Genomic DNA, 14,197 nt, shown 5'->3' on the forward strand with positions numbered 1-14,197 from the left:
ACAGTGAAGATAAATACCAACACAAAATGGTGGTGGTGGCTAAGACATCTAATAATACCTGTTTTTAGAACAAATGGGGGATTCAAAGGCCACTTGGCAAGCCAAGGAGGACATTTCAGCCCATGCAAGTATGAATGAACATGGCAAGAGACTGAATGCTCCAAATAATCCAATAATAGTTTATTGGTTAGACATTTTTTGGAATGACTCTTGTCAAATTCTTGCAGCTCTCATTTGATATCATAGAGGTTCCTTAATTATCAGTGGGCAAAAATAAAGGACTGCCATTACTGTTAACAGACAACAACGTTGGATGGCCCTTTGAAAACATTTTGGAATCACTTTAATTTCCCAGACCATTGGAGAGAACACAAGAAGAGTCACTGTTGAAGTGATATTGACCCTGGTTGTGACATTTTTTTCCAGTCAGTGACATAAACGTTGGTAGACATAGTGGTTCTCTTTCCCTTTAACTATCTCTGGTCTAGTCTCTTCCTGTTTGCTTAGAGCAGACACACTGACCTCCTGAACATCCTTCTCCAGGCTGTCTACACATGTCATACTTACACACTATAGTGTAGCCTATAGCCGAAATTAACATTCTACTAACATTTCAATTACCAGCTTATTGGAAGAAGGAAAACTGTAAATGTTGTAAATTGCCCTACACTATGTCAGGCTGTGTAGGTTTCATATAATGCACATTTATTTCTTTACATTTTTTTATCTAACTTCATCCAAATGGTCTCTCTCGAATGTGATTCAATCCTTACTTATACTATAGTTTCAAACTGTGCAACTGAATGGATAAAATATGGTCTACATACACCATCTGGTGGCCAACTATGAGAACAAATAGGCCAACTGGAAAAGTCTGATGCCATTCATGCCACAGTGAAACAGCCTAGAATGATTTCCTATAAGAATGCATTAGGTTTTAAAGAAATAATTGAATGCAGAGGTTCAATAATAGTGTGAATTCGAGGGTTTATAGAGATGTCAGTGCCACATGCTCCAAATGCTCTAAATGGTATCCAAAAGCAATATGTTTGCATACATTTTTGTGTAGGCTATATCTTGTATAGTTCTCTCCTAACCAATGAATGGGCATATGGCCCCTCAGTTTCAATGTGCAATCGTGCATGCATGGCTCTGGCTTCTGTGGAATGACCTGGAGTGGGTCTGGCGAGGGTTTAGTCCTCATATGTAAACCTGTAAAGGGCTGTTGACATTTGTGTAGGATACAATTGTCCAATTGCCCTTACAACTGTAGGCCTATGGATTTTCCTCTCCTAAAGCTCAGCCTTATTTTACCATGCATATGTATGGCCTAGTATCCCATAAATCAGCTGTCAAAGACAACTGGTGAATGTGGGAGTCTACAGTAACCTTGCTGCTATTTCCCACTTCTGCAAACAGCTGTTCATTGTAATGATGTACATTTCGCGACCTCTTTTTACTGACTCGAGAGTTATGATTAGTTTATCTGAGTGACTCGTTCATTTAAGTCATTTGTTTGAATTACTAGTGCTGGCAGCAATGAGCCCTACAGCAGGATTAATAAACGCTCATCCAGCTCAGCGGCAACAGAGACCTTCTCCAATCACCAACTGTCATATTCATGCAGGAAAATAGATCATGAGCCGAGAAAAGAAGAACACATTTTTAGAACTGACAATTGATGGCATGGTGTAATAATTAATGCAATTAATTCATACGGAACAAACATATAAACACAATATGGAACAAATTCAAATATTTTACTGAGTTACATTTCCTATGAGGAAATCAGTAAATTAAAATAAATTCATTAGGCCCTAATCTATGGATTTCACGACTGGGAATACAGATTTGCATCTGTTGGTATCAGATACCTTAAAAAAAGGGGGCGTGGATCCGAAAACCAGTCAGTATCTGGTGTGACCACCATTTATTTGCGTGACACATCTCCTTCACAGAGTTGATCAGGCTGTTGATTATTGCCTGCCTTTAATGGCTGTGCGAAGTTGCTGGATATTGGCGGGAACTGGAACACACTGTTGTACACGTCGATCCAGAGCATTCCAAACTTGGTCAATGGGTGACATGTCTGGTGCGTATGCAGACCATGGAAGAACTGAGACATTTTCAGCTTCCAGGAAGTGTACAGATCCTTGTGACATGGGGCTGTTTTTTTGTTGTTTTTTTCCACCTTTATTTAACCAGGTAGGCTAGTTGAGAACAAGTTCTCATTTGCAACTGCGACCTGGCCAAGATAAAGCACAGCAGTGTGAACAGACAACACAGAGTTACACATTGAGTAAACAATAAACAAGTCAATAACACAGTAGAAAAAAAGGGTCTATATACCTTGTGTGCAAAAGGCATGAGGAGGTAGGCAAATAATTACAATTTTGCAGATTAACACTGGAGTGATAAATGATCAGATGGTCATGTACAGGTAGAGATATTGATGTGCAAAAGAGCAGAAAAGTAAATAAATAAAAACAGTATGGAGATGAGGTAGGTATAATTGGGTGGGCTATTTACCGATAAGACTATGTACAGCTGCAGCGACCGGTTAGCTGCTCAGATAGCAGATGTTTGAAGTTGGTAAAGAAGATAAAAGTCTCCAACTTCAGCGATTTCTGCAATTCGTTCCAGTTACAGGCAGCAGAAAACTGGAACGAAAGGCGGCCAAATGAGGTGTTGGCTTTAGGGATGATCAGTGAGATACACCTGCTGGAGCGCGTGCTACGGGTGGGTGTTGCCATCGTGACCAGTGAACTGAGATAAGGCGGAGCTTTACCTAGCATGGACTTGTAGATGACCTGGAACCAGTGGGTCTGGCAACGAATATGGAGCGAGGGCCAGCCGACTAGAGCATACAAGTCGCAGTGGTGGATGGTATAATGTGCTTTAGTGACAAAACGGATGGCACTGTGATAAACTGCATCCAGTTTGCTGAGTAGAGTGTTGGAAGCTATTTTGTAGATGACGTCGCCGAAGTCGAGGATCGGTAGGATAGTCAGTTTTACTAGGGAAGTTTGGCGGCATGAGTGAAGGAGGCTTTGTTGCGGAATAGAAAGCCAATTCTGGATTTGATTTTCGATTGGAGATGTTTGATATGAGTCTGGAAGTAGAGTTTACAGTCTAGCCAGACACCTAGGTACTTATAGATGTCCACATATTCAAGGTCGGAACCATCCAGGGTGGTGATACTAGTCAGGCGTGCAGGTGCGGGCAGCGAATGGTTGAAAAGCATACATTTGGTTTTACTAGCGTTTAAGAGCAGTTGGAGGCCACGGAAGGAGTGTTGTATGGCATTGAAGCTTGTTTGGAGGTTAGATAACACAGTGTCCAAGGACGGGCCGGAAGTATATAGAATGGTGTCGTCTGCGTAGAGGTGGATCAGGGAATCGCCTGCAGCAAGAGCAACATCATTGATATATACAGAGAAAAGAGAACAGGGCCCAAGAATTGAACCCTGTGGCACCCCCATAGAGACTGCCAGAGGACCGGACAGCATGCCCTCCGATTTGACACACTGCACTCTGTCTGCAAAGTAGTTGGTGAACCAGGCAAGGCAGTCATCAGAGAAACCAAGGCTACTGAGTCTGCCGATAAGAATATGGTGATTGACAGAGTCGAAAGCCTTGGCAAGGTCGATGAAGACGGCTGCACAGTACTGTCTTTTATGGATGGCCGTTATGATATCGTTTAGTACCTTGAGCGTGGCTGAGGTGCACCCGTGACCGGCTCGGAAACCCGATTGCACAGCGGAGAAGGTACGGTGTGATTCAAGATGGTCAGTGACCTGTTTGTTGACTTGGCTTTCGAAGACCTTAGATAGGCAGGGCAGCATGGATATAGGTCTGTAACAGTTTGGGTCCAGGGTGTCTCCCCCTTTGAAGAGGGGGATGACTGCGGCAGCTTTCCAACCCTTGGGGATCTCAGACGATATGAAAGAGAGGTTGAACAGGCTGGTAATAGGGGTTGCGACAATGGTGGCGGAGAGTTTCAGAAATAGAGGGTCCAGATTGTCAAGCCCAGCTGATTTGTACGGGTCCAGGTTTTGCAGCTCTTTCAGAACATCTGCTATCTGGATTTGGGTAAAGGAGAACCTGGAGAGGCTTGAACGAGTAGCTGCGGGGGGGGGGGGGGGTGGATCTGTTGGCCGAGGTTGGAGTAGCCAGGCGGAAGGCATGGCCAGCCGTTGAGAAATGCTTGTTGAAGTTTTCGATAATCATGGATTTATCGGTGGTGACCGTGTTACCTAGCCTCAGTGCAGTGGGCAGCTGGGAGGAGGTGCTCTTGTTCTCCATGGACTTCACAGTGTCCCAGAACTTTTTGGAGTTGGAGCTACAGGATGCAAGTTTCTGCCTGAAGAAACTGGCCTTAGCTTTCCTGACTGACTGACTGAGTGTATTGGTTCCTGACTTCCCTGAACAGTTGCATATCACGGGGACTATTCGATGCTATTGCAGTCCGCCACAGGATGTTTTTGTGCTGGTCGAGGGCAGTCAGGTCTGGAGTGAACCAAGGGCTATATCTTTTCTTAGTTCTGCATTTTTTGAACGGAGCATGCTTATCTAAAATGGTGAGGAAGTTACTTTTAAAGAATAACCAGGCATCCTCAACTGACGGGATGAGGTCAATGTCCTTCCAGGATACCCGGGCCAGGTCGATTAGAAAGGCCTTCTAACAGAAGTGTTTTAGGGAGCGTTTGACAGTGATGAGGGGTGGTCGTTTGACTGCGGCTCCGTAGCGGATACAGGCAATGAGGCAGTGATCGCTGAGATCCTGGTTGAAGATGGCGGAGGTGTATTTGGAGGGCCAGTTGGTCAGGATGACGTCTATGAGGGTGCCCTTGTTTAGAGATTTAGGGTTGTATCTGGTGGGTTCCTTGATGATTTGTGTGAGATTGATGGCATCTAGCTTAGATTGTAGGACTGCCGGGGTGTTAAGCATATCCCAGTTTAGGTCACCTAACAGAACAAACTCTGAAGCTAGATGGGGGGCGATCAATTCACAAATGGTGTCCAGGGCACAGCTGGGAGCTGAGGGAGATCGGTAGCAGGCGGCAACAGTGAGAGACTTATTTCTGGAGAGAGTAATGTTTAAGATTAGTAGTTCGAACTGTTTGGGTATGGACTTGGAAAGTATGACATTACTTTGCAGGCTCTCTCTGCAGTAGACTGCAACTCCTCCCCCTTTGGCAGTTCTATCTTGACGAAAAATATTATAGTTGGGTATGGAATTCTCAGAATTTTTGTTGGCCTTCCTGAGCCAGGATTCAGACACGGCAAGGACATCAGGGTTAGCAGAGTGTGCTAAAGCAGTGAGTAAAACAAACTTAGGGAGGAGGCTTCTGATGTTGACATGCATGAAACCAAGGCTTTTTCGATCACAGAAGTCAACAAATGAGGGTGCCTGGGGACATGCAGGGCCTGGGTTTACCTCCACATCACGGCTCGCCCACACAACGCCATACACATGGTCTCCGGTTGTGTGGCCAGTTGGACATACTGCCAAATTCTCAAAAATTTGAGAGAAATAAGCTTTTTGTGTATGGGACATTTCTGGGATCTTTTATTTCAGTAAAGAACATGAAGGCCCAGACACTGTTAAATCTCCCAAATCCCAGTTTTATTGACAACGTTTCGATCCGAAACGGATCTTCATCAGTTCAAACAAACAAACTGAGTGCCCACTTCCCAAAATATACACATTTCACCTCACATGACCATTGCTCACATGGTGGGTGTGGAAACAATTCAATTCCCTTGTGTGCAAAATCAATCAAAATTAATCACAGAGGTACATCTTGTCATAAAATATTAGATACACACATATGGGTTCAAGTTAAAAACCTAGGCAACAGTAAAAAAAAAAATATTATGTTGTAAATTGTTGAAATACCCGCCCATATGACCATTATGCGTCGGAGGAACTTTGGCCTTAGATATAATTCCAGTGACCTATTTCAAAAACAATGTGTGTATCTCTAATAATTTGATATCAATGAGGTATGCACATGTAGTCAATAATAGATTATCAGTAGCCCCCCCCCATCCTAGGAGTCTTAACATGTTCTATACCAATGTATCTCAGAGAGCTAATGTTGTGACGAGCCTCCATGAAATGCGCAGCCACAGGGTTTCTCTGGTCAAGGGCCCTGTCCTTGTTTTCCGAGGTCGTTTAGGTTTTTCCTACATAACATAGACCAGAAATACAGTTGATCAGGTATATCACATTTTTGGTGGAACACGTAATAATTCCCTTAATCTTAATGGCCTTTGCCTGTGATATGGTGATCGAACATTGTGCATTTGTTTGTTAAGTTACACTGGGTACATCGGCCACATCTGTAATTACCGTGTCTAGGAAGGTGCTATGTGTCACCGGTGGAAGATCAGACCTCACCACCATTTGACTGATGTTATATTTTCCAGTTATGGATCAGTGCCCAAGATGTGCCAGTGTTTTTTTTAATGATATGGTCAAACTGTTTACCAAGTGGGGAGCATTAAAGGAAGTATTGAACGCGTTGGTGGTTTGGGCGTGAGGCTGTTATTCTGCTTCATGCAGCCACTCTGGGTAACACAGCTGTCTGAAACGCTCTTCCCGACAGTCAGCTTGTTTGTCATAGTCACTCTGTTGTCTACAAATCCTGCGTATGTGTGTAACGTTCGTCGTCTTCCTCTGATGAGGAGTAAGAAATGTCAGACCAATGCGCAGCGTGGTGATTGTTCATCCTTTTAATAAACTGAACACTAAATACAAAGTAACAAAAGAGAACAAACGAAACAGCTCTGTCAGGTGCAACACCACACTAAACAGAAAATAATCACCCACAACTCAAAAGTGAAACCAGGCTCCCTAAATATGGTTCTCAATCAGGGACAACGAAAAACAGCTGCTTCTGATTGAGAACCATACCAGGCCAAACACATAAATCCCAAAACATAGAAAAAGGAACATAGACAACCCACCTGAACTCACGCCCTGACCATACTAAAACAAAGACATAATAAAAGAACTAAGGTCAGAACGTGACAATGTGACTATCTTACATATATTTTAATGCAATGTGAATGTGAGGATGATGATGTGAGGATGATGATGTGAGGATGATGATGATGAAGAAAATATAGTGATATCATTCAACAGCTTTTTTTGTGCTGAGTCGTCATCAATTTCTGTGATGTGGTTTGAGATCAACATAATGTCAAAGATGGGGGGATCATCTACAGAGCCGTCTGTTTAGTTGGCGCCGCCGGCATGAGCAGTTAGCACCGACCCAACAACTTGGGAAATGCAGCTTCAGCTTAATCACCAAATTAATTGGGAAATAAATGAAAATCTCACCAGCTAGCTAGCAATCTATTTTAGTTTCACTGTCCGATCATTCACAAAACGAGCGCAGTGATTGTTAGTTTTACCTTTCCACAAACAATTTGGTATGTGTTGCTTGATATGAGCAAGTTAACCCAAATATATCAAAGAATAGGTCACACATCCACGATTAGTTAGTGGCTACTGCCTGGCCAGTGATCTAGCTAGCTACATTTCAGTAATTAGCTATCCTCCTTAATGAGGTGGTCAGTGGATAAACTAACATTGAGTTGAAAATATTTGTCAGAAAATGAACTAGTTGCCAGTAATTGTTGCCTGTGGTGTAATCATGTGCCTGGGTGATTATGCAACTTCGGGCACTTTGGCCGTGCAAACTTTCAGAAATTAAAACTTATTCAAACACCATTTTACCAGTATTGTACCTGTCTTTGATTTGTCTAGAAACGATATCTGATAATTGCTGCGATCGTACTATTCAGGAATGTATATGTTTTTGTCATTTTTCCCAGACAGCCATAGACAAATGTCATTTCCGTCATGTCATTAAACATTCATTTTAGTTGAAAATGAAATATCATACAATTGATTTATAACAGATTTCTTATACATTTCTACATGAACTTGTATTGAATATTATTTTAAGTGATTTTTAAGGTTTTCCTAATATTAATAATTCAACACGACGCCTGAATGTATAAACTTGCCTTGATGACAGCTGAAAACATTTATTTATAATGAAAAATAAGATATTTCCACCCAACCTTTTTGTGAGATTATGATAACAACCATATGATTTCCATGTCTAAAACATATAAATGTATGAAAAGTATTCAGAATATACTGTAGTATATAAATATAAATGCAATATGCTGCAAATACTGCATCCAAAATCACAGTTTTTTTACTGAAGCAATTTTGCAGTGTAACTGCAGTGTATTCTGCAATTACTGCAAAATACCACAGTCGACTGCAGTTTCAAAACTTTTTTGTAAGGGAAGAGAACGGAGTTGAGGGTTCCTCAGCTACTGCATGACCAATGTCAGCCAGCCAGGCATTTCAGTCACAGAACTGCCAGAGAGTTGGCATTGGCCGTGAGACACATATTTGACCCTCTTCGCACACTCACACACCACACCTCTTCTATCTCACGCATTAAAAAGTACTTCTTTTATTTTTCTAAGTAGTTCAGTGTATATTGAATGCGTTAACTTTTCAATTGTTTTGAAATCAGAGCATCTGCACCTGCTACCTCTATCATTATCCTGTCTTGCCACACACAGCACTGTGAACAGCAGCACATTGAAGCATATGATTGGTCTAGTTATCTAAGGGATCTTAAAGAAACTTAAAGTGGAGCTGAATGGAGGGAGAGAGAGAACCTTCTCTGCTGAGTTTATAAAACCGTGAAAAATAGCAGTTTTATGTACAATGCTGTCAACAAAATTAGGTTGCTGTTACTCCCATCCCTATTGCAGACTGCAGACTTTTGACAGCATGTACTGAAGTTGATTTAATCCACACTTGCATTAGTTCCCTGGTTTGGTTACTGGCATTTAGGCTATGACAACGAAAAGGCAGTAGACAGACCTACAAAGTACGTTTTAGCAGGGAAGTTTAGTAGGGTGACCTGATTTGTAACTATGAAAATAATTTTGTCAAACAGTGTAAGTTTCATTCTAGAGGGGGGACAATAAATATAAAAATAATTTGGTTAGGTTGTAGGGGCAGATTTATGTAATTTTGTCATCAGGAGTTCCCGGTAGTTTTGAACGCGGCAGTGTAGCCTAGTGGTTAGAACGTTGGACTAGTAACCGGAAGGTTGAGAGTTCAAACCCCCGAGCTGACAAGGTGCAAATCTGTCGTTCTGCCCCTGAACAGGCAGTTAACCCACTGTTCCCAGGCTGTCATTGAAAATAAGAATTTGTTCTTAACTGACTTGCCTGGTTAAATATAGGAAAAATAAAAAACTGTCCACATGAACTCATGAGTCTAGCCAATGTTAGCTAGCTAGCGGTGCAAATTAGCATTTCTCTAGCTAGCAGAGCTGTTTTATAAGAAAACATCTGATATGAATCAAACACTGTAGCTAGCTAGCAAGCCCTCATTGGCGACAATGTTATTGAGCGTGGCAATGTCGGATTCGTATGAACATTTTATGCTAACTATCATTGAAGTTGATGGTTACTGTCACGCCCTGACCATAGTTTGCTTTGTATGTTTATATGTTTTGTTTGGTCAGGGTGTGATCTGAGTGGGCATTCTATGTTGTATGTCTAGTTTGTCTGTTTCTGTGTTTGGCCTGATATGGTTCTCAATCAGAGGCAGGTGTTAGTCTTGTCTCTGATTGGGAACCATATTTAGGTAGCCTGTTTTGTCATTGTGGGTTGTGGGTGATTGTCTATGTTATGTTGCTTGTTAGCACAGTGTTTAGATTAGTGTCACGGTTGTCACTTTGTTGTTTTGTAGTGTTCAGTTTTTTCCATTAAAATGACGAACACTTACCACACCGCATCTTGGTCCTCCTCTCTATCTCTAGATGACATCCGTGACAGTTACTTACTACTGGTTTCAGATCCGAGGTGAGAGAAATTGTCCGCCATGTTTCGTGTTTTGATAAGGGCTCAGAGTGACGTGACGCACGAGGTCGAATCATGACGTCAGTGATATTCAGGTCGGAAAGTCAGAGCTCTAGGAAGATGACCGTTCAAAACTAATTTTCCCAGTCGGAGCTAATTTTTTCCCAAGTTCTTTTGAATGTTCCAAGTTCCCAGTTGTTTTGAATGCGGTATTCGACTCTGGCATCCTACGAAAGGAACTTTCGCTACCCGGAGGCAAAGTCATTAATATTGCCGCATTGCTTGCATATTTCAGAGTTTTCTCATTCCGGCTAGCAAGTGAACACGGCATATCTGTTGGGTGATTGGTTAAGGCTTCTTGGGGATACAGTCAAGAGCCCTGAGATTGTGTGTGGGTGCCTTCAGAATGGGGTAAGTAGAGGGGGTACAGGGGGGACAATCGGACAGAAGCTGATAGAATATGGATTCGGGGAGAGAGAGAGAGGGCCGGCAATTGCATTGGGGAATGTTCCTCCGTGTCTGATTCCGAAACCAAGTGTAGATTGATTGAGAGTAGGAGAGAATGGGGTGAGAAGGATATAGACAGATGGTTCAAAGGATCCATTCAGTGGTAGGGTGGGGGCAAGGGTGTATATCCCAGATTTCAATGTTAAGAATATGTAAGCGTTTAACTGAATATGTCTCAGTTTATGAGGCTGAGTTGATGGCCATGAGATGGGTGGAGGAGTTGAAACCACTCAGAGTGCAGAACTTTTCTGATTTTGCTGCAGTGTTGAGTAGTGTGAAGATGGGAAGGTTGGATAGGGGAGACTTGTTTGTGGAGATGAGGGATTGGAGAGGATGGGAGTGATGGTAAGCTTTTGCTGGTTTCCCGCCCATGTGGGTGTGGCGGGTAATGAGAAGGCCGATGTGGTGTCTAAGAGTGCTGTGAGGAGAGAGGAGGTAGATATTCAGGTCCCACTGGGCCGCAGGGAAGTCAAGTCATTGATCCGGGCAAAGGGCTTGATCTTTGGGTTAGGGAGTGGGAGGCTAGTACATTACATTACATTTAAGTCATTTAGCAGACGCTCTTATCCAGAGCGACTTACAAGTAGTAAGGGGAGGCAATTTTATCACGTGCATCGGTCGGTAAAGGAAGAGGTGGGGATTATGGGGTGTAGGAGTGAGGAAGTTGTGTGGAGTAGACTATGTTTTGGGCACACAGGTTTGAATGCCACGTTGTGGATGATAGGGAGACACGAAACAGGTCTGTGTGATAAGTTTTTAGTGGAGGAAACCGTGGAACATGTTGTGATATTTTGGGAACGATATGCCATAGATAGGGAAAGATAGTGTGAAAGGGTTAGAGAGGCTGGACCAGGTTTGGGGTTTGGGTGATGTAGTGGGGTGAGGAAAGGAGAGGGAAGTGGTGTCTAGAGCTCTATTTCATTTTCTTAGAGGAACAGGACGAATGAATATAATTTATTGTCGGTAGGCTGTGACTGGATTCACACTCCTGGACAGTAGGGGGCAGAGTGCCTTAAAAGTTGGATGCGATCAGTCAGCCCAATCCCAAAAAAGGAGAAGTAGAGGCTCCCCTGAAATGAACAGCTGTCTGAAGGCAGATAGAACAATATCATTAGGAATTAATAGGATCTCTATGCATAGAACCCAGTAGAAGCAGCTAGTTCGGTGTGAGAGAGAGCTTAACAATGTGTTTGGGTTGGAAATGGCAGCGAGTAGTGTGGACGAAATAAGGAAATTAAGAAAAGGTTGGAGAAGCAACAGCTGTGATGGAATGCGAACAATACAGATGTCAGTTCTGATGATATGGAGCAGGAGGATGAGGGTCAAGGACCTGAATGGTCTGTAGTTGAAAGACATAGGAAGAAGAGTGATCATGATACTGAAAGCTGTGGAGCGTCTAGTAAAGAAAGCATAAAGAGGGCCAAGGTAGGAAGCAAGACTAATAATGTGTCGGAGTGGTAATGGTGTTTGATGAGACCACAGGGCTTCATTTACACCTTATCTGACAATCCAATGTCGTAGAGAAAGAGATAAGTGAAGTCCAACTAGCCCGGTTCATCAGCAAGGGAAGATTCTGAAAATGGAAAGCTTAATGGGAAGAAGATTACAAGCCATGTCCCTGGTGCTTATGCTGAGGTTTGAGCAGGTTTCGCCTGGATTAGTACAGATAGGATTCCTTAGTTTCAATGTCCGTGAATTTGTCCCATCCCCATTGTGGTGTTTTAAATGCCAAAGAATGGGACATGTAGCTGTTCAGTGTAAAGGAAAGAAAATATGTGCCAAGTGTGAAGGGGAACATGATTACGGTGAATGTGGGAGCAATGTGAAAGTTAAGTGTTGTAATTGTCGGGGGGAACATAGTGCAGCATTTGGTGGATGCCAGGTGCAGAGAGAGGCTATAGAGGCTCAGAGATATAGAATAATTATATAGTTGACTGTTGCCCACTATAGCCCCATAGGAGACACTAAAACATGAAAGCCTTTAACGACTGGTATAACTCATTAGAAGTTACTTTATACCCATGGTAGCAGGCTTAAGGGGGTGGGGTTTCCACGTCACCTAGTTCAATAACCAAACACGCACACGAAGCACAACTAGAATACAAATGAGGAATTTATTAGGGAGATTTGAACACTGTGGGAAAGGGGGGAATTCAGCAACCAGTTCACAGTACACACTCCGTTCTCATTGTCCGTTCCGTTCTCCAGGAGTAATCCTAAAACACGGGTCCTCAGCCAAACTGGTTCGGTACACAGTGGGGGAAATCAGACAGTCCAGGTCACATTGGGTAATCACACAGCTAATTCTCTCTCTTCTCACACTCTCCACAACACAGGTTTCCCTCTCAGTCCTCTCCCTGTTTGTGCAGCCCGCTTCCTTTCATCCCCAAGCACTCCATGGCTTAATGACCCACAGGCCTGCCTCGTTGGGACAGGAAGTCCATATAAGGCTCGGGGTGGAGCCAGCGGGCTGCAAGATATCTCCCTTCAATCACCACTCCCTTCACATCTCCCTGCCAACCCGGGTGTTACTGTCCTTATTCCATCACATCCAAACCAGTGGTGCATGGTCCGTTACAAGGGTGAAGTGCCGTCCCAATAAGTAATATTTCAGCGTCTCCAGCACCCACTTGATCGCTAGACATTCTTTCTCCACGGTGGAATATCTTTGTTACCGCGGCAACAGCTTCCGGCTAATGTGCACGACTGAGTGTTCCTCGCCTTCTTGTAGCTGTGATAAGACGGTACCTACCCCTGTTTTGGACATATCGGTCTGTAACACCAGTGGTTTCGAGAAGTCCGGTGTCACCAGCATGGGTCCAGAACACAATGCCCACTTTAGGTCTTGGAAGGCTTTCTCCGTCTCCTCGGTCTATGTCACCTAGGCGAGCAGACAGCTCCTGGTAAGATCTATCAGGGAGCTGGCTCGGGAGACAAAGTGGGGAATAAATCTCAGGTAGTAACTAGTCAATCACACAAACGTGCGTACCTGCTTCTTGGTGAGGGGGCGGGGCCAGTCCCAAATCACCTCCACTTTCTTCACCTGGGGTTTAACACATCCCCTCCCAATTGTGTACCCCAGGTACCCAGCCCCCCCAGGCCGAGCCGACATTTCCTTGGGTTAGCTGTTAACCCCGCCCTCCGTAAGGCCTGCAATACCGTGCTCACCTAGTTTAGATGCTTCTCCCACTCGCTCCCATGGATCAAAATATCATCGAGGTAGGCCACCACATAGGGATGGAGAATCTGGTCTATTAACCTCTGGAAGGTGGAACCCAAAGGACAGCTTCTTGTAGTGGAACAGCCAGTCAGGGGGGGCGAAAGCAGTTTTCTTCCGTGCCTCGGGAGCTAAGAGCATCTGCAAATAATCCTTCATAAGGTCGAGCATGCTGATAAATCAGGCGGTCCTTAGCCGTTCAATTAGTTCATCAATTCGGGGGATGAGGTAGGCGTCAAATTTTGACATTTCATTTACCTTTCTAAAATCATTACAGAAGTGAATAGTGCCGTCTGGATTCGGCACCAACACTATGGGCCTGCACCACTCACTTTCGACTCTTCGATAATATCAGCTTCCAACATCATTCTTATCTTCGGTCCTGATCGCCTCTCTCCTTGCTTTCGGTATGCGTTATGGTCTCAACCACACCTTTTTCCCGGGTTCGGTGATGATACTGTGCTGTACCAGATCGGTGTCCTGGTTCACTGGAGAACACATCCTGGTTCCCGGTGGCACCTCCGCCGGCTTGGTCTCTGTGGTTGCCTTCTTGGGGAAA

Source organism: Oncorhynchus masou, chromosome 18 (genome assembly GCF_036934945.1).
Source record: "Oncorhynchus masou masou isolate Uvic2021 chromosome 18, UVic_Omas_1.1, whole genome shotgun sequence".
Taxonomy (NCBI): Eukaryota; Metazoa; Chordata; class Actinopteri; order Salmoniformes; family Salmonidae; genus Oncorhynchus; species Oncorhynchus masou.